This window comes from Phalacrocorax carbo, chromosome 1 (assembly GCF_963921805.1).
Source record: "Phalacrocorax carbo chromosome 1, bPhaCar2.1, whole genome shotgun sequence".
In the NCBI taxonomy this organism is placed as follows: domain Eukaryota; kingdom Metazoa; phylum Chordata; class Aves; order Suliformes; family Phalacrocoracidae; genus Phalacrocorax; species Phalacrocorax carbo.
In genome coordinates this window covers 28385730-28407569 of record NC_087513.1, presented here as the reverse complement: position 1 = coordinate 28407569, position 21840 = coordinate 28385730, and the positions used below count along the sequence as shown (strand labels likewise).

Here is a 21840-nt window from a genome sequence, read left to right as displayed (position 1 = left end):
CTAAATGAAAAGAGCAGGAGAGCACTGTGGATCAGGGGAAGCTGAAGACTGAGCTCAGTTTGAGAGGCCCAAAGATAAACAGTCTAAAGGTTAGTACAAGCAGCCTGGTTGTTTCTTTCCAGCAAGCTTAAGGTTACTGCAACAGATATATAAGAGAAAAAAAAAAGGCTGTAATTCTGCCAAACAAAATTTAGCTGGAATACAGTCTTTCTGCAGAACTGTAAATTGTACCTCCGTGTATGAGAAGCAGCAAGGCCCCAGAAACCTTAATAAAACAGATTGATCAGAGAGGAGAGTTTGGAGTAATGTTCACAATGGAAATGGTAACAGTATAAAATCTACTGTTAGCAGGGAAATGATTGCTTGATGGTGCATGGTTTTCTCCAAGCCAAGAGAGGTTGTAAAGGTGACAAGCTTTTATGTTCTTCAAGCTTTATGCAGTGCTGGTGTAGAGACTTTGAGAACTACCTTCAAGACGTGTTCTTTGAGAGAGGGCAAGGTGCACAGAGGCAGAAACAGTACTGCTATTGTGGATGTAACAACCTAAGTCGATGAGCAAAGTGCTGTCTTACCGTTATGTGATTATCTCCCACTAAGTTACCAGCTCTCCCTAGAGTCTGGCCTCACTTAGGAGAAGGGTAAAGCCAGCAAAACCTTGAAATTTCTGAGTCTTGGTGCTTTTGTTTCTCACTTGCCTTTGAGCAGTATGTTGAGACAGGCTGGTCCTTTTGGGATGCTTGGCAAATGAAAATAGGACAGAAAGGGAAAAATACAGTGTGGCATATCAGAATCCTGGCTGGAGCAAGTGAAATGGAAACAGGGTCATGTTAGCATTCTGAATATGCTCTAGATCACAAAATTGTTAAATTGCAACGGAATTGAAAAGAAAGGAAACAAAATAAGCGTTGTCACATCTTTGCTGCAGGTTCCAGCAGCAGGGGAAAGCTGTATGTCCTTAAGGTGTTCTTAAAAAAGTTAAGTACAAGAATGTTTTATCAGAAAAGCAGGTTTTTACAAATGTAGTGAAGATCATAGAGATCAGTATGATGCCAAACTGAATCAAACTACTGATTTATGCAACCATCATATGTGATTAATTTTTTTGTACCATAACAGTAGTGGGATCGGAGTTGAAGTACATTTGGAGTAAGAATACTGCTGTAGATTTAGATGAAGCCAGTGGAAAAGAATATGAAGAATTCAAAGGAAAGTCTACGTGTGAGAAAACAGGAAAACAGGACAGGTATCTCAGGTGTTTGTTTGAAAGGGCACTACCAAAGACCTAATGCTGAAAAAGCAAAGGAGAGAACTGACCACACTGGAAAAACCAGCAGAGGTTTATGCATTGAAATTTCCAAGTCCGATACTGTTGTATTACATGGCAGGAAAAAAGAATTATTAATAAAATTCAGATTAGGGCCTGGCACAAGGAGAAGGCAGTGGCACAGAAAGAAAAGGAAATCATAAAGCAAACAGAAGGAGTAGCAACAACAGATATTAAATCTGTTTCATAGATATGAACAGATATGAAATCTTATACTAACGAACAAGGAAGGGCTGGCTGAGGATGTGAAAGTTTGGGGTAGCCTTGGTTGCAGTAACCATGAGATGGTACAGTTCAGGATACTGTGTGGTAGAAGCAGGGCAACAAGTCAGATTACAACCTTGGACTTCAAGAGGGCCAACTTTGGCGTCTTCAAAGACCTGCTAGGAGGAATCCCATGGGCTAGGGCTCTAGAAGGCAGCAGGGTTCAAGAGAGCTGGACAGTATTCAAGGACCACTTCCTCCGAGCTCAAGATCGGTCCATCCCTAGGAGGAAGAAGTCAGGCAGAGGAGCGACAAGACCTGCATGGATGACCAAAGAGCTTCTAGAGAAACTCAAATGGAAGAAGGAGGTTCACAGGATGTGGAAAAAGGGACTGGCCACTTGGGAGGAATATAGGAATGTTGCCAGGGTATGCAGAGATGCGACGAGGAAGGCCAAGGCCCACTTGGAACTAAATCTGACAAGGCATGTCAAGGATAACAAGAAGGGCTTCTTTAAATATATCAGCAGTAAAAGGAAGACTGGGGAAACTGTGGGCCCTCTGCTGAACAAGGAAGGGGCCCTGGTGACCCAGGATGCAGAGAAGGCAGAGTTACTGAATGCCTTCTTTGCCTCGGTCTTTACTGCTAAGGCTGGCCCTCGGGCATCTCAGCCCCCAGAAGAGAGAGAAAAAATCTGGAGGAAGGAAGACTTACCATTGGTTGAGAAGGATTGGGTCAGAGATCACCTATGCAAACTGGTTCCTCACAAATCCACAGGCCCCGACGCGATGCACCCACGAGTGCTGAAGGAGCTGGCAGATGTTCTTGCCAAGCCACTTTCCGTCATCTTTGAAAGGCTGTGGAGGACAGAAGTGCCCAAGGACTGGAGGAAAGCAAATGTCACTCCAGTCTTCAAAAAGGGCAAGAAGGAGGACCTGGGGAACTATCGGCCAGTCAGCCTCACCTCCAGCCACAGAAAGGTGATGGAGCAGTTCATCCTGGAGGTCATTTCCAGGCATGTAGAGGACAAGAAGGTTATCAGAAACACTCAACATGGATTCACCAAGGGAAGATCATGCTTGACCAACCTGATAGCCTTCTACGATGGCGTGACTGGCTGGGTCGATGAAGGGAGAGCAGTGGATGTTGTCTATCTAGACTTCAGTAGGGCATTCAACAGTGTCTCCCATAACATCCTCATAGACAAGCTAAAGAAGTGTGGGCTGGATGAGTGAACAGTGAGGTGGACAGAGAACTGGCTCAACAACAGAACTCAGAGGGTCGTGATCAATGGGGCAGAGTCTGGATGGAGGCCTGTCACTAGTGGTGTTCCCCAGGGGTCTGTGCTGGGTCCAGTCCTGTTCAGCATATTCATCAATGACCTGGATGATGGGATAGAGTGTAACCTCAGCAAGTTTGCTGATGATACCAAGCTGGGAGGAGTGGCTGATACACCAGAAGGCTGTGCTGCCATCCAACGAGGCTGGAGAGCTGGGCTAAGGGGAACCTCATGAAAATCAACAAAAGCAAGTATAGGGTCCTGCAGCTGGGGAGGAACAACCCCACGCACCAGTACAGGCTGGGGGCTGACCTGCTGGAAAGCAGCTCTGTTGAGAAGCCCCTGGGAGTGCTGGTGGACAACAAGCTGACCCTGAGCCAGCACTGTGCCCTTGTGGCCAAGAAGGCCAGTGGTATCCTGGGATGCATTAAAAGGAGTGTGGCCAGCAGATCAAGAGAGGTTATCCTCCCCCTCTACTCTGCTCTAGTGAGGATACATCTGGAGTACTGCATCCAGTTTTGGGCCCCTGCCTTTAAGAAAGACAGGGAACTGCTTGAGCAAGTCCAGTGGAGTGCTATGAAGATGATCAGGGAACTGGAGCATTTCCCTTATGAGGAAAGGCTGAGAGACTTGGGTTTGTTCAGCCTGGAGAAGAGAAGACTGAGGGGGGATCTCATCAGTACTTATAAATAGCTAAAGGGTGGGTGTCAGGACGATGGGACTGGGCTCTTTTCAGTGGTGCCCAATGACAGGACAAGGGGCAAAGAGCACAAGTTGGAACACAGGAAGTTCCACTTAAATATGAGAGAAAACTTTTTTCCTGTGAGGGTGCCAGAGTGGTGGAACAGGCTGCCCAGGGAGGCTGTGGAGTCTCCTTCCCTGGAGACATTCAAAACCCACCTGGACGCATTCCTGTGCCCCCTGCTCTGGGTGTGCCTGCTCAAGCAGTGGGGTTGGATGAGATGATCTCCAGAGGTCCCTTCCAACCCCTACCATTCTGTGATTCTGTGAAATACTACTAATTTGCCTCAAGCAATACGCAAGAGAAGAGAAAGTGCAGCTAATTAAAGCTGACTTCGAATAATATGATGACAATGTCAATTTCTACTAGAATAGGATAATGTTATTTATTACTGATGTTATTTCTATTTATTGTTGGGCTGACTCCTGCCAAATCATTTTTCTACTTGATATTGTTTTCCTGCAGATTTGATCCCTAAAATAATTTTCAAGCACATGTATCCACCTACAGATTATAAAAGCATGGAAAAAAGAGCTGCTTTACTTATCCAACAATATTTTTTTCACTATCTGATGACATTGATCAGATCCTGAGCATATTTCTGCTTTTCACTCTGAGAAGCACCTGTCAGAATGAAAACAAGTGCAAATTATTGCTGGGGGAAGAAGCTTGCTTATAGGCTTCCCCAGGGCAAGGATTGGCATCGACTGCTGGAGCTGTGTATGTTCAAAAACCAGGTCTATATAGTAGAAGTAGCCAGGATCAGAAAGGCAGAGAAGCAAAGAGTGTGTGGCATGGAGGGCAGAGGAGGCTTCTTTTAGAGCAGCTGCTCTCTGTAAAGAGTCAAAACTGCCCCCTCTTATTCCTTGCTGTTCAGGATAACAGGATTTTTCATGCATGCTGTGCAAGGAAACCATATTGACTTTGGGAAGTACCTGACTTTCCAAAGGCAATAATCCAGCAAGATCTCTAAATACTGTGTCAACTTTTGAGCAATATAATTTATGGGCCCAAATGCTGCATGTGCAAAACATTGTATAAACACAAGAAGACCATCTACATGTAATTTATAGTCTGCAAGGTAAAGGAACATCTTTTGGCTGTATTATGTGTTCAGTTACAACAACATCGTGACAGTCTTGAAGACTAATGTACAGTTTATGAATTCTCTTATGAGTACTCAGCCTCTGTCCACTATAAACCATACTTCTATACCAAAACCAGGGAAATAATCCTGGGTAAGAATTCCTGATGAATAGGAGTTATGTTTTAGTAATTTTGTTTCATTTGTATAAGCCACTGGAATGTGTACATGTAACTAATCCCAAATAACAGAGGATGTGAGCCTGGAAAAATTAGTAATTTAGCAGCTCTTCAGCATAAGGGATGAAAATTTCTGGTTTTTAGCTGAAAAAGCCATGGGGTTTTTTTTGCTGATGCTAACCAAGATAAGATTCATATTGGCCTGTCTGAAAGAAAGTGTTCTCTTTGCAGAAGAGAAAGACAGATCACTGGAGATGGGTTATGTATGAAATGCCTGAGCCTTCACCCTGTTATGAAGAGTATTCTGAGGCATGAGCCTTGTCACAGGTGCTTCACAGAAATCCCGCCCAGCTGAAAAATGACACTGACAGTCTTTTGTCACATTTTGGAAAAGCTTGTTCTTTATGTGCTTTCTTTCAATAACATCTATGTGGGAATAAAACCATGGACAGAGAGTCCGAGGCATACAATCACATCCCCAACCCTGCACATTGTGTGGGGAAGAGCAGCATGAGGTGCCAATCAAAAGGAGGCAACATGGACAATAGAAGAAAATATTCTGCCAGGAAAGGGCACTGCAGTGTGGGAATCCCAGCAGTAGTTTCTCTTCTTTCCCTTCACCTTCAAGTTATTATTTGATTTCTGGTGGAGGAAGACTTTTCCCCAATCTCGCTGTGTGCTTGCCCAAGTCAGTTCTGTTTCAGATCAACATAGATTCAAATCCCGACAAATATGCATACAAGAAGAAAGTGCAGCAGCCGAGACTACAATGAAAACTTTTATTTGAGGTCAAGAAATAAACCAGGCTGTCTGTGCTCAACTGATTTGCCATTTGTTGTAAAAGTCGAGCCCAAGTGTTTTTCCTACTAGTCCAGCTGGCAGCCTTCACCAACCATTCCTACACCTTGACTCAGCTGGCGAGCTGCAGTCAGAGACCCGAAGAGCAGGAATGCGAGCTGCTCAGCGAGGAGCTGAGCACTTCCCAGAGTACATCTGTAGCTGGGACCAAACCGAAACCAGGCAGAAAAGAAAAGCTGTTCACCTAATGTCGTCTTCTAATTTCACCTAATTTAAACATCCCTGTGGGAAAAGCTCAACCTGTGAGCCAGCAGAACACCTTCACCACAGTTCACTGGAAAAGCCCTATTTACGTAATAACTGAAAAATATGCACAGATATTAGAAAAACCACCAGATTCCTCTCTGCATGTAATAAAACTAACAGTGGGAATTATGTGGTTGGGGACCACAAGAAGGATTGAAAAAGGAAGAACGGTCTATTCTCCTAACCAACATATGGGTTACAAACCAGCAGCTGGCAGAGCCAGCTGTGGGATTTGTGAGGGCCTGAGCTGCCAGCAGTGGGACTGCATCATGAGCCGTCCTCTTCTGCTCACTGGCCTGTGGTGGGATGATCAGAAAGCAAATTCCTTCCAGCTCTATCTCAGCTGTCAGAAAGTGAGCTCAGAGCTGGTGACCTGCATTCCCTGCACTCATCTCTGACCATGGTTATTTGGTAAATTGTGTATTAGATCAGATCCTCAGTGAGAAGCAGCTGCTGAAGTTCCACTGCTGCCACTTGCACCAGCTCGGGATATAGTACTCATTTACAAGGTACCAGTACATTCAGGATTTTTAGTTATCACCCCAGAAGGAGTTTCCATAGAGTTATAAATGTTCCATGAGATGATGGGAATTAATTTTAAGGCCTGGTGTTAATAGATATTTTTTAGGGAGAGATGCACTGTTTCTCTCCAGGTGCCATAGCATACTATGCCTTCTACTAGATTGCAATATAAGTATTCAAATTATGGTGTAGTTCATGGTAGAGAAAAACAATTAAAAGGGACAAATAGTAAGGGCAGTAACTGAATTAATAAGTCCCTAATTGCAGGTACCAGGAAAATTTTCAAGAGAAAAAAAATCCTAGCATTTAGTGGCAGACATCCTGTGCACTCTGGCAACTAAACAGTTTGATTTTCCATTTTTCTTTTCTCCACTGGTCTAACTTTCCCTGATTAATTCCTTTTCATCTCCCAACTTTTCTCAGCCCTATGCAGCAATTCATTGTGTCAGCACTAATGTATGTTGTTAAACACGCATAATGTATCTCTTCTGTGAAAACAATCACAAGAAGAGACTATCACATTACCTTTCAATCTTTTTGAGTTGCTTTCATTTGGCAGAGAAACAGAATTACTTTTTCATATTATTACCTTGCACCCTTAAAATACATGGAATTGCTGGTGTTGATTTTCCCTGTGCTCTCTCCTCATTTTCTGTTCCACCAACCAATGTGTTCTGCACATCCTTAGTGTCTTCCCTGGCTTATCCCAACCATATTGCTGTTGCAGTGCAAGCCCTGCATCAGTTTCCCGGCTGGGTTTCCCTGGAGCTGATACACAGCAGAGTATTTACAAGCAGTGTTCCTCTTCCATAGGGTCCATGGGCCATGAACACCTTTCATTTTTCTGATGCTTCAGTCCCTGTCAGTCTTGACTCCCAGCACTTTCTAAGCACTTCTGGCCTGTTAGAAAGACATCTAAAACATCTCCCATTTGCCTCAGTGCTGTCATCATCTTCCTCAGTCCATCTTGGATCGGGGTACATGGCCCTGCTGGCTGAGACTTTGTTTAAATGGAAGCTTCTTCAGTCCTCCCACACGCAGATTCCTCCCATAGTAAGTCACAGGCATCTCTGGAAAGTCTTTCCACTTCCTGGGGCCAGTCCCTGAGGTCAGACCCCTTTCGTCCTCGGGGCATGGCTTACAGGGCTCTGGGCATCATCTTGGGTTTCCATCAGCCCCTTCAGTTTATCATGATCAGGGCAAAAGACCTGAACACCTCCTGACTGAGCCTTCCCTGAGCACAGCGTGGTGCCTTCCTGGCTGTCGCCAACACCTGAGCAAAGCACTCGGCTCCTACTCCCAAACGGAGTTGCCAGTGCACCTCCTGCCCAAGCCTTGAGCATCCTGGATGGAGATGGGGAGGCCAAAGAGGCTGCCTCTGGCCTAAGCGGGGCTATAAATCCTGGTTACCCCAGAGGAGACACTATGTTTCTACTTTTCTCCCAAAGGGAATTGGCTTTTCGAGTGATAAATATTTTCTAAACCTGTGAAAGGGCAAACCCTGCAACATTTTCATGTTCCCATTTTTCATAAAAAATCCTCCCCTTTCTGACGACACCCTGAATGGAGAGAAACAAGAAGGATATTAACAAACGAATTTTTTTAACCAAAATGCAATTCCTCCTCTTGTCAAAATGAAAAATAATCTGTGTAACTTCAGGGGTTTTAAAGCTTTTCTATCAGAAAAGGTCTTTTTCTTGCATTAGCTAATTCAAGCGATCCTTTAAATAGTCCTCCAGAGACTCCAGTTCCTTTTTATTACAGTTCATCTGTCTTTTATGGCTTTGCTCTCATGAAAGATTAATAGCTGCAAAGGTCAAGGGCCATTGTGATCATTTAATCTGACCTGCATAGCATAGGCCATCAAATTTTAACTAGTAATTCTTGCACCGAATCCCATAAATTGCAGACAAAAGATCATATATCTTTTAGTAAGAAATGTTTTCTTGATTTAAAGGCAACAAATGATGAGAAGCCTGCCCCCGAAATTTGTTCCATGGTTTATTTACCCTGACCTTTTGTGAATTTTCACTAAGGCTGATTAGGATTTTTTCAATGAAATATTTTGCACTGAAGAAATGTGGGTATTATCAAAGGAGTGTAGTTCTTGAGCTTTATCTCACTGGTTTATTTCCAGAAAAGAAAAAAAGTAACAGAAAGTAGCATATCCCTCAAAGCATTAGACTTCCTGTTCTGGTTTGCTTTGTGGATCTTCCTCTTACCTTGAATATCAGGCCAATTGGAGAACTAGCTTCCTAAAGTTAAAGGTGTAAAGCTAGGCAGCAGCAATGCCTCTCACGATGCCTCAGCCAGACCAGACACACTGAGCTGGGAACCCCATCCTTGTCAGGTACATGAACCCAAATACTGGCAAAACCCTACGATTTCTATCGGTCCTGCGGTCCTGCTTACAAGTGCCACAGAGCCCATTTATGCCTCCTGGGTTTGGAAACACGGCTTTGGCCCCAGGAAACACGGCTTTGGCCCCAGGAAACACTTCCATTGCTTTCACATAAACCACTCAAAATAAATTAATCTGGCAGTAGGTTATAGGCTCATAGAGTCAATCTATTAACTTTCTGGAGAAGTGTTTGATATCTGTCTGTCAACAGATAGACGGCAAGCCAGAGAGGCTCTGGTGATGTACAGCCCAAGCTACACACATTGGTTTGACCTAGCAAAACAGTGTAACATACAGACACTGAAGTGTTGATAGTAGAATTGGGCTTTTGGACTCCTTTACATTCTTTCCCAACAGATTATCTTTCCCATGGATTCAAATTTAGGTACAGTAGCATGAATTTATCAGAGTGAAGATTTATCAGACTGAAGATTTTGCGAAGTGCTGTGAAAACACTGTAAGTAAAAGTATCATGCCAAAAGCATTCACATCTTAAACACGCAGAAAGCAAGCAGATTACAAATGATGACAGTGAGACTATAAGACTGCTCAGCATTAAGCCAATAAATACATTCTGGCTACAGCCACAAACATACTGGACTTGTTTGTCCTTTCAGTTACATTGGTCTCTCAAATGACTTCAAATGGGCATATTCCTGTATGACACAGCTGTGAGCCACAACAAAACTATGTTCATTGTTTTTTAGGCTGGAAGATAGGAGGTGATTTTTGCAGATGTCAAGCAGTGATCATCAAAAATGAACACTGAAATCAATTCTCTGACATGCTGAAAATTATTAGGATAGATCTCTCATTCAGCAGTGGATTTTCCTTTCTGTACATGTTACTCCTAATAACTATTATACTGGACACGTCACTCTCACAGAGTCTATTGTTAAATTTGAATAATAGTTACAAATTCAAGCATTTTCAAGAACTTCCTGTTTTTTGGCAGTTCAATTTTTTCCTTTTGTAAAATATGTTTTGTGAGTATGATTTTTTTTTATGGTGCTCATTGTCTCAACATTTTAACATCCTATTTGAAAACAGTAAATGGTTAGAGTTCATGCCCCATTCTAAACATTTGCAGTTCATGTATGTGTGCTGTGGGACCTTGAATCTGTGATATTCTGCTGACAGAGCAAAAGCCTACTTTGTTGCAAATATGTGTATTGAGAAGTCAGTGTGTGGCCGACACAGAGAAATACCCCTTCTGATTCTCAAAGTATCAGTTAGAAGGCTACTTAACTCCAGAAGTATGGTGCCCCAGCACTGGGGCCTAGAGCTGGTTTAGTGATGGTCCTCACGTTGTGATAGAACTCCAGCACCTTCTTGGAACAGCCCATCTTATGGACACATGGTGTTTTGCACAAAAACTGCCAGAGTAGCCCTGGCACAGTGCTGCAAGGCACACTGCCACCACTCCCATTTATTCAGTTTGACTCTGGGGACTTCTCACATAACTTCCCACAAGCCCAGCACCCTGGCTTTCTGTCTTAATCCAAGCACCTGAAGCCAGGAGGTGAAAGTGTTGTTGAAGCGTATGTGTTGAAATCACTGCCCTAGTCTGTAACACTACAACTACAATGGATTTTTCACAAAACAAAACTAATCATTTGATGTTCGTGTCTCATCAGATTATCACAATTTTTTGGCTGATAAGTATTCCTCATTGCTGGACTTTGTCGTAATCAGTTTCTAACTTCTGGATCTATATTACACTTGTCTTGTGTCAGATACCATTTTTGTAAGTGCAAGGGCAACAGGCTACAATCAAATCACCGTTTTCTCAGCCTTTCTTCTACAATACTTAAATTTAACCTGTCCGTAAAGTTTGTATTTGTACTGTTGCATCTTACAGCGCTAAACAGCAGGTCTAGCTTAAAGCTCACTGAGACTTCTCTGTGCTGTTTCTATGTGTGTTTCTATCTAAGTTCACGTGACATCCTCATTGCAATGGCTGATATGAAAAGATACTATTTGAACATTATTTCACTCATTTTAGCTGACTTCTAAAACCTTTTCAGATCTGCAGGACTACTCGACACTGGGTTGTTAAACACCTACACACAGAATAACAAGGGTCCATTCAACATTCAAGGACCTTGGATGAATCAGAGAAATAGTATGAAAAACCTGTCTACCTAAGCACAACAAATTTTGTATAATTATAATTTGCCAGAACAGTGGCCGAAGCTTTTTCAAAAATTGAATGAAGACATCCATAAGGAGAAAGGCCGTGCTTTTCCTTAAGCCTCTCTGGCTATCCCCTTGTATTCTTTCAGTGACCAATTGCATTTATTTGTGAGGGCCTTGCATTTTGGTAACCCCACTGAGCATTGCCTGTGTCAGAGCAGCCTGACATAGCAGCTTGCTACCTGCCTCACGTGCTTCTTCAGCTGGGCTGAATACCTTTGGCTGACCTGGCCAAACCCCAGCTGGCACCCCTCAAACTCCTTCTCTGCCCTGAAAAGAAGGTGGCTGCAGGGAGCCTGCATGGGAGCTGCTGGAGCAGGACCTCCTCAGCTTGCCGGGGGAAGGATCCTGGAGATCCCTTCCGCTGCCATGCCATGCTTCTGCTCTTGGTATATCTCACAATCAGGCAGTTTGGTCAACTGGTCTTGGTATCTTCAAGAAGGCATTTAATCTGTTTTGCCCTATTCCTAAATTTTCAGTCCATGATGACACAGGTTCTGAATGATACAGCCACTGACTTAAATGATAACAGTTCACATCTTCTGTGACATATTGGTTTAGGGTTTAGATCTTCTGGAGCTGAAACCGGCAGGAAGATGTGGGTCCCATGGATAATTCATCACATGACACAGAAGGCTCCTCGTAACAGGTTAGTTCAATCCAATACAAAATTACTTAATTTCTATTTTTTCACCCTGAGAAAAACACTAGCCTTGAAAAATCATTGTGTGTTTTTGCCACACATGAGCATAAACATCTTACTGAAAGGCATTCCCAGGTACTAAGAGGCCAAACATAACAAGAACCAGCAGAAGAAGGACAGACAAATTCAAACAGAAATATAACTTTTAAAAAAAATTATTTAAACAAACCAGCACATAAACTGGTGAATTATCAGTCTGCTCACATCACATCCGTAATCAGATGCCTTTCTGAAACACATATTTCAACCAAAGGCAAGTTGTTGGACCAGTTACGAAATAACAAGATGAAACGTTTTGGCTTGTGTTATAGAGGACAGGTAGGGTAATCTGAGGGTCTCTTCTGTCCCCAAAAAAACACATGGGTTTGGTGGAGGTTTTTTTAATCTATTGACTCTTTTATTTTCATATTTTTAATTTTTTAAAAAAGGTGCTTATCCAAAACTACATGTACCAGCCATCACTTATAAAATACCACACAAGAAATAAGTAAAACACCACACTTAAATGTAACCAAGTAAAAGCATAAACTAATGTTGCATCTCTTTTGATTTTATGAATAGAGTTGTTTATTTGCTTCATGCCTGTGATTCTTAGGATTGGTAATATGGCCAATATCTCTGATACAAAAGCATTTTTCTTATTCCCTAACTTTCACAGTTTTTCCTTTACCAATTGACTTTTGCTTGTTGTAGTGAGTGGCAACCACCTCTTTCCACTTGATTTCTGCAGATTGCAACTTCAAATAGAATGGGTCCTATGCCCTTGCTGCAGGAGTGGCAGTACAGAAGTAGTATTTTTTCCTCCATCATAGCTTGCCACTGGGAAAGTCAATCCAAACTGAGTCCTAACAAACTGGAAATGGGTGATTGCTCTTGACATCAGTGCTTCAATGCTGGCATTTTTTTTTTTTAACGTTTATTGATATCTGGGGAGTTCTAGCTTCCAGAACTAAACAGTTTGTGCAGAAAACTCTGAATTCACTTTAAAAGAGTTCCCAGCCACCAGAGAGGTTTGACAACTTGACCTAAAGCCTGAAAATACCAGGCAGCAAATAAAAAGCATCGCTTCATTTTTAAGCCAGTCTGATGCTTTTTGCTGCATAACTCACATTTTTCTAACCCCAAGCATGGACAATACCGTACATTGTGCTTTCTCATGGGCTCCTGGTTTGGGACAATTGCTGATTTTGCACTAGGCTCTTCTCCTCAGTGTCATTTTACTGCTGAGAGTACAAGTGCTCTTTGAGTGGGGAAAAACATAACGGTTACGCTTGCTGCAGGCAAAAGGTAGATTGAAGCAATGATGAGCAAAGGGTAAATTCTTGTCCTTATATGTCCGGGCTGTTTATGGAGAAGCAAATAGAAAAGCTGAGGCATGTGGCAGGAACCAAGCCCATCCTGGCTTGGAGGAGTGCATGCTGGAGCCTGCAGCTGGCTTCACTGCAAAGAGCGGGGTGTGCATCGCTCCCTCTACAGAGGTGGCTGCACCGTGGGGGCTGAAACAACCCAGTGCCACCCCTTCCAGGAGAAGACTGGCAGAAGCAGGCAACTGCAGGCACGCTGCCCCTGCTTCTGCTGTGCAGCAACTTGCTGGACACCAGCAGAGCAGAGAGGCCACAGAAACAGCCTCCTGAATCCTGCTTCCTGGAGGTGATCTCCAGGCAGAGGCAGGGGCATGTTTGCCCAGCTGATAATTGCCTTCGTGGACACAACGTGATTTTATAAACAAGGCGCATATCCGTTAGGCTGCTCATGGCAGTGAGACTTTTCCTATTCCACCCTTCACTGAGCAGAGGTTTTTTTTTATTTAATATCTATTACTAATTGGATAGCAATACCATAAGTAAATACCAGTTTGTGACTGAAGCTGTGCTAGCCCTCCTCAATACACAACAGGAGCCCTGAGCATCTAAATGTCTATCACTCGTCTAACAGTCAGGACAGCCTCTTAGTCAGTGACTGATTTTTTTTTCTAATGCATCTGAGCTGTTTATCCCAGGCTAAAACCACCCTGGATCCGATGAGTGCTACAGTCTGGCTACATGCTGCTAATCCCCCAAGGGGAAGTGTCTCTATGAGTGTTTAAGATGATTCCCCTTGCTGACATCTAACACCAGCGACTGAGGTGATTTTAGGGAGCTTTACAATTCTCTCCCCCTGGGATATAGCAGGGACAGCCTGTGCAGGATGAATCAACGCCATACGTCAAGCACTGTTTGTATATGTTTCAGTGTATCCAGGCAAAGTCTTTTAACTTTCCATCCTAGAGCCCGAGCAGTACTTTCCTGAATGTCAGCCAGGAAACTTTTGTAGATTTGGCAGCAGGACTGTGGGAAGCCTGCTTGAAGACCAGCCCAGTGTGCTGGAGCAGAGGCTTTATATAAAGAGAGAGAATCCAAACACCTTCCTTTGTTTCGTGCTACAAACGAATACAAATGGAGCCCTGAGATTGCAATCAGGCCCTATTGTATAAGCACAGGCCTTTCCATTACTCCATTACAGCTTTTTGGCATGTAGAACTTCATTATTTTTCAGCTGGAAAACTAATTAAAATGAATTCTTTTTTATTTATCAGAGTGTTAATGCTTCAGTTCTCGAGTCCTCCACTGGCTTCCAGCCATTTAATTTTGGTCCCTAGGGCAAAGCCTGACAAATTAAGATAAAGCCATTACTTAATGTTCCCCTCCTGAGAGAAAACAAGAAGTATTTCCTGTTCTTATTAATTACATGAAGTCAATTTCCACGGTAAAATTTCAGTATGATCAGAGCCTCTGCACCCAACATCTCTCTCTGCCTGTACTCCCTGCTCAGCTGCAGTGGCAGAGGCAGGGAGAGCTGCTGGGCTTCAGCCGGGCTTTCAGCAATGCCCAGAAAATCACAGGGTAAATGGAGGCTTTGCTCAGGTGTTTGGCCTTTGCCATTTGGGAGTCACCCTCTCCAGTACTTCTAAAGTATTTTTTGCTTTGAGAGGTATAATATGTAGAACCGTGCTCTACCTCCAAGGAGAAGCCCAGGGATCCCGGCCATGCCAAGCGTGTTAGTCAGAGCTGTGGTATGGGCACTGCCCAGTTGAAGCACATTCAAGGCAGCCAAAATCCACCTTTTTTTTTTTTTTTCCCAGCATGTAGATCACAAAAGTTCACGTGCTTGTCAAGCAGTGTGTTGATTTAACCGATACCGTTTCTCCATCCTCCCCAGCTGCGGAGCCTGTGCAATAGGTAACAAACAGCCCTTCCCATGGCAACATGATTCAATACCCTTGCCTTGAGGGGAATGGGAGGACTCCAGCGAGCAAACCAGCCCACTGAGCCGCAGCTCGGGAAAGCAGCCAGGATGATGCAAAAAGTTTAGAGGGGAAGCTGCAAAACAAACAGAAAGGAAACACAGCGACATGCCTGCAGTTGTGAGGGGACAGACAGCAGCATTACTGTGTTTCCCTCCCTGTTTGGTGTCCTTGATACAAACCTCGCACCCCTTGGCCAGCAGAGCTCTGCCCAGCATTGCTTCGCTCTTCAATGCTCTCTTTATAACATTCTTGTGTTTAAACAAAGCTGACTCCATTGAAACCCAGCTCAAGAGCTGAAGTTCCCCCAAATATTTTACTAAAGCCGGCTTGTTTAGGGAAAGATTGGCTAAACAGGGAGACAGCGTGCTGAGTGCTGTTGAACTCTGTTATCTAAGATTTGTTGCCATGTTTGGCAGATATTGCAAAATGCCTGTCGACCTCCTGGCAGCAGCACACCGGCCTGGCTGCACCCGTGCCCCAGTGGGATGAATTTGCTCTGTGACCCCCCCCAGGCTTGGGACACCCCGCTTCGCTGGCCGCACTGGTGTAACCCCTCGCTAGGAGCCAGGAGCAGCTTGCACAAGTGCCAGCACGCCTCTGCTGGGCCAACGTGTGCCAGGGCCAGCACCTTTGTTCCCTGCAGTGCCCGGCTGTGCCGCACAGCCTCCTCCTCCGCTGTGCATGAGTCAGATCGAGCTCCTGCTTCCTGGCAGGGACTGAGTCCCTCCCGCCGCTGCTGCCCAGAGAGGGCAGGAAAACACAGTCCCCAGGTGCCCCCAGCCAGGGCCACTCCACGCCTTGTCCATGCCACCACCAAGGCCGTCGTGTCCCCTGATGCTGAGAGCTGGAGAGGAAGCTGGGGAGGTGACAGCCATTCCCCAGCAGCCTGGACTCAGGCAAGGAGGGAACTAGACGTCCCCCACTCCTGCGTTACTGGGGCAGGGACAAACAAAAACATCCGAGGGCAGATGTTTGGGAAGGAAGCACAGCACATGGCTCTGCTTCTGCTAGGCTACACCAGCCAAAGAAGCAGCTGAGCGAGGTGTATGGAGAACAAAACCGATTCACCAAAGACCTTCACACTGCACAAATGAATGTCAATATACCCCTTGTTTACCTTACCCCTCTAAATCAGGGTGGTTTTTTGGCTGATATTCTCTTGAAGAGCATTGTTCATTAAAAATACACATAGGATTTGAAGATGCTTTTTCAGCTATTCTTTTAAAACTCCAGCATTTTAGGCGGAACTATTATTTTATATTTCTAGCATTGTACAGACATTCATTGCACATCTTCAGTTTTTCTAATTCCAGCACAGATCTGTGATGGATCATCTTGTCCTGCCACCTATCACTGAACTCTATATGGCTGAACTGTACTGGGCACATGCTTTGTTAAAGCAGCAGGCAAGGTTATGAAAATTGAAAAAATGCAACCTAATACTATTTGTGATGACTCAATGGACTAAAATGGAGAAGTGAGCAACAGCAGAGTCTGGAACACATTTTCTGCTAAAGCACTTCGGATAGGTTGTTACCATTATGGAAAAAATCATAATGGTCAGTGCTATGTGACAAAAATTACCTAAATCAATATGATTCAAGAACTCCTTTTCACTATCCATCCTAAGAATTACTTTAAAAATTGTTATCTTCTTGAAATATTTTTCAGGAAGATGTGAATGGCCAGTTTTACCAATAGCTTAAACAGATGCAGTTTCTGTGCACTTTTAGGCCAATAGGGAATTTGATCCCTTTTTATTTTTTCACACACAAGCTTTAAAAACCCAGCTGTGGCTGTTGCCCCAGATAGGTCAAGGGAAAATACATGTTCATCCTATGTTAAAAAAATTTTTTAGGAATTTGTATTGGGAAATTCTTCTGCTTGCTTAGTACGGAGGAGGGACTTGAATTTAGTAGAAGGGTAAGATGTAGGATGTACTCTTTGCAGTCCCTAAGAAAATCACTAATTCACTGTGTTACAAGCCCCAGAGAAATCCCATTCCCATGGACAATAGAGTCTTATTGGAACTTGGTCTGTAGTTTCTCCACTGACTCTTCAACCTCTCAAGGTTCTCTACACAACTGTACCATAAAGGAACCACTCTCCTGGGTCTGGATGTGAAAGCTGTGTGCTTTCTGAGATCCCACTGCTCACATGCTTGGGATGTGAAGACAAGGTAGAACCTGACCATGGAGGGCTGATAAGTGAAAGAGAAGTAATAAGGAATGTGATAGTTGCACTGCAGTGGGCAGTACCCGGGAAGAGCATGGGAAAAGAAATGAGAAAGGAGGGAAATGAGGGGGTTGGACTAGATGACCTGTAAAGGTCCCTTCCAACCCAAGCTATTCTGTGATTCCATGCGCTGTCAGCAAGATGGTTCCTGAGCCTATTGACCCAGAAATCATCTGGAGTGGAGAAAATAGGGAAGGCCTGATTTCTGGTCTTTATGGTTTGTCATACACAGCGTTGTACAGATTCTTACTTCTTTCCCCCCTCCCCACTGGGCAGTAACACAGTTTCAAGAAGGGTACAAACGCACTCCTGCCTTCTCTCCCCATGCCCTCATCTCATGTAACAGATGGATTGGCAGCAAGGATGATCCCCTGGGAGTACTCAGCGCAGATATACCATTAGGTATTTCTCTATACGTAATTACTAATTACTCAGTCATGAGACAGATGCCAAGCTGTTTTGCATTTGCACAGAAAGCCCCTGGGGAACTTTGGAGTAAAAAAACAAAAAAAAATCAGCACTCAGTGATGTTTGGGCATCCAGAGTTTAGACAGCTGAGCAGGAGAATTTAAAATCTGATTTCCAACTTACACATGTACAGCCTATGTTAGAGCTTTCCTTTAACCTCTCCAATCTTCAGAGTGGTTTGCTTTGCACTGCTAGCTAATATTTCATTAATTTAGGGGTCTATATGATATTTCTAGGAAACCATGTATTTTAAGCCGAGTTGTTTAAAGACATGTATTACTAACACTGACATTATTTTGCTTCTATTTACAGTTTCAATAAAAGGCAAGCTCTGTTGAATTTCTAAAAAGATGACCGCTTTTCTGCCATCAAAATGCCACCCATAGCCACTGTTAAATATATTTCCACAAGTATTCTACTCTATATGAAGACTAGCAAAACAAAGGATTGGCAATTTTGCTGAGTGTATCCAAAGTCACTGGGGAACTGGAGAAGAGAGGCAGTGCCTGTTTTGCAATCTTGGGAAAGCTTATAGCCCTGAGGTATACAATCTTCAGTAGGATCCAGCATTTACCATAGGATCAGATGTTCAAATGAATCACTTCATCTGAATTGCTGCTGGCCATAAGGATTAGGAGAATAAAATAGACTAAGGACATGTCTACACTGGAGGAAGAAAGAACGATGGAAACACATGCCAGCTTGATCCGGTTTTCATGGGCAACCATAGGAGGAAAGACATAGCAGCCTGCGATGCTGGAAAGTTTTTTAAACATTTTAACATCGACATGGCCTCATGTGAACACATGTGGTGTTAAAAGTGGACAACCACACTGTAAATTGCACTACAGGTAAAAAAACACCTGATAAAATTAATAGGCAGGTCTGAAGTGCAGTTTTTATGCAAAGAGGTTAACTTACAGGAAAAGACATCTAAGGTCAAGATACATGATTCATCGCTGAATAGTTTGTGGTCTACAGAAAAATGCACAGATGAAAAGATAAAGACATAAAATATGACACTGTCAAGTTCACTTTCTGAATTCATTTTATTCTAGTATTTATTCCCCACAGGTTACAAGTGAGTGGTTTCATGAGTGGTTTAGAAAATCTAGAAATTATCTGACCACATAAACTCAGGTTGCAAAGTATTTTCTCAAATACACAGTGTTTTCCTTCATGACACTTCTCTCTTTATATATCGGATGCTTATTTCTTTTTTCTTCTTCATGGGGCACTTAGCACTCGGCAGGACCTGCAGCAGTGACCCTGCAGCATAATGGCTTCTCTTCCCCCCACAGAACAAGAGCACTGTGAGAGGAAGGTGGGTTAAATGCCCTGCTGCACCTGCCAGTTTGCTTCGTGAGCAGCACAGGCTGGTTCCCCCTTCACAAAGCCCATTTACTCAGGTGACTGTAATGCTGTATGTGTTCCCTGTGTAAAACCGTACACTGCCCGCTCCTTGAACGTTGTGCACAGTTCTGATTCCCTGAGCTTTAAAAGGTGTAGGCGATATGGAGAACACGCAGAGAAATGCTACCTATATGATCCCAGCCATAGGGAACAGCTTCTGTATCAGGAATAAAGACAGTTAAACGGACAAGCACAGAGAACAGAGAATATTGGTGGAGATTTGATAACAGTCCCTAAAGCCACCAACGATGAATGGGGAAATGCCTCCCTGAGCTATGAAAATGTTACTGCAGCTACAAGGTTACAGGGGTTTAGAAAGCAACTAGACAGATCACTGGAAGAAAAGACCACCACAAGAAAAGGCCATGAAGGGCTGTAGCAAACAAAGATGCTCTCTACAGCTATGGAAACCCCTCAGTTGTGATAAGCTGGAAACACGGGAAACATGCTGGGCAAGTACTGGCACACATTTCCCTTGCCTTTACATGGTCCCCTTGGCATCCACTTTGAGCCAGTAGCAGGATACTGGGCTAGGCAGATCTTTCATCGAGCCCAGAAGAATGGGTCTTATGTTCTTGCATCCACTTTCTGGAATGGACTGAGTGGATCACGTGCCTTCTGCCACCTGAATAGATGACAACATTCAACAACCAGCATAATGATCTGAGCTATATTTTAACTGATGTTTTTTGGAAGGAAGCTGTTGGACAGCTGGGATGAGCTGTCTCGCTTGGCATCTTCTGTATCGCCCGTGTCCTTTGTGCCACTCCTGTAGCTCCTCGGGAGAGAGCATCCTTCCCTGCCCCAGGCCAGGGGTGCTGGCCATTTTGAAGGCCAGAAAGACCTACGTCAGAGACAGTTCTGCCACCCAAACATTATGGACACCATTGATGTGTGTACCAGATACATGGCTGGAGCACAAGATCCAGAAACTCTGCTTCCTACTGCCCAGGATGAAGTACAACAGAAAGATTGACTTGCTGTCCAATAGCTGAACCGTTAATTTATTTTTTTTATTAGAAGCAAGTGGTTAAACTCCCACTTTTTCCAAGCTGAAAAAAGACAAGGGGAACAAAAATGGTGTTAGTATTATGTCTAGCTTAACAATCATCTCATAAATATCCCTAATGTCAAAAGGAAGTAAGGAAAGTTGGGCTACTTTAAATAATTTTCAGCAAGAGCCTGCAATGATGTCTCAGTATGCTGGAAAGCTAAGTATACAGAAATAAATTGCCTCTTTGACAGAGCATTTACTTACTAATCCTATAGACTTTAGATCTTTCTGATAAAGGACTTCCAACAGCACATACAGAATATTCAGATAAAATGAAAATAAGACTGAGAGAGATGTGTGGGTACTTAATATCTTTAGAAACAAGGTCTTCACAAATATTTGAGTAATGGAATGCATTAATGCGGGAGAGAAACTGGACAATATATGACTTAAAGCATTTTCATGCCAGAGCTATCAAAATGCACAGCCAGTACACTCTGACTTCACATGAAATTCTCCATATTGAGCCCCCAATCAGAAGACTGAGATTACAGACTGAATCAAGCCAACACATTCAACAGACCCCAAACCTCGAAGGTATCAGAAGACTTTAGATGTGATGCACTATGAGCTGCTGTAGACATAGATACTCAGTCTGGATATACAGGTCTGGATATACCAGACAGGAACTCCCAACCAAGAAAATCATTACTTCTTAATAATTCTTCATTATAAAAAACAATCCTACTTTTAGACCTGAATTCAGTTCCAGTTAAAATCATACAGCCACCTCCCAGGAAATGTTTGTTTTCCTTACATTTAAGAAAATGGACATGCATAAAGTTATTTAAGTCATTCTCCTTAACAGTTTCCTTGGTTATTTTTCAGTCCAGTTTTGCAACATTCAATTCATTGAATAATGAATTCACATTATTTGTGAACAAGCCTTTATTCTCTTTGATGTTGAATCATCAGCAATCAAATGTAGACATGCATAATGTTTCTCCAATAAATTATTTTCAATACTTTTTTTTTGCCTTGTCAGTTAGTGACTAATGGAATTAGAAAGAACCCTGCAGTGTTTACTCACTTTCATTCAGGAGTGCCACTATGTTTCATTAGAGTGTATTTGGGTGCTTTTTGTAATTAACCCAGGACTAGATTACAGTTGTGCGTGGCACTGATGAGACAGGATGCTCTTGATGCCTGAGATGGGCAGGGAGGTTGGGCAGGATCCATAATGTTATTACAGGTAATAATTCAGTAGCTTGGAAGATACATTGTTTGCAATGTCTCAGTAAAGCAATGTCATTTTAATTACCCTGCCCTGAAATTGTTTCTCCATCTACTGAGAGTCTGTCAGCACAGCCTCCAAATCTCGGCCAGGGGCGACCCTGGTGGATGCTCGCATCGCCAGCAGCCTTAGGGCAGACCCTCCACAATGACATCTGCATTTCAGAGTCCAGCCTGTCCCCACAGTTATTTTGTGCATTTCAAGCACTCCACGGTATCCTTTCTCTACGTAAGGACATAAGAAGCCTTATATGCCATACTTTTTCAACATGCAGAACATATGGTTTTCCTGCTCAGTGTATCTTCCAAGTCAAGCCCAACAGAAAAGTGTGAAGGGAACACCCTTTTACTTTACTAACTGCAAGAAGGGCAGTGTGTTGGCTCTAGGAGCTTGAGCAAGCATCCAAAGCAAT

At 43.4% G+C, this 21840-nt stretch overlaps 2 long non-coding RNA genes across 3 annotated transcripts in view; one reads left to right on the top strand and one right to left on the bottom strand.

Moving 5' to 3' along the window:
* The window catches only part of LOC135312570 (uncharacterized), a 44028-nt gene that overhangs the window by 8860 nt on the left and 13328 nt on the right, over positions 1-21840 (bottom strand). Inside the window, exon 1 of one of the 2 annotated variants that reach the window (XR_010372179.1) lies at positions 14735-14763. The exons of the other annotated variant lie outside the window; for it this stretch is intronic. This is a non-coding gene — a long non-coding RNA (uncharacterized LOC135312570). Of the gene's footprint in view, positions 1-14734; positions 14764-21840 lie in introns of those variants that run through there. 2 annotated transcript variants of the gene reach the window in all.
* On the top strand, positions 9239-21164 carry LOC135312572 (uncharacterized). The gene is made up of 3 exons (XR_010372180.1): positions 9239-9296; positions 11597-11684; positions 18040-21164. It is a non-coding gene; the product is annotated as an uncharacterized LOC135312572 (long non-coding RNA).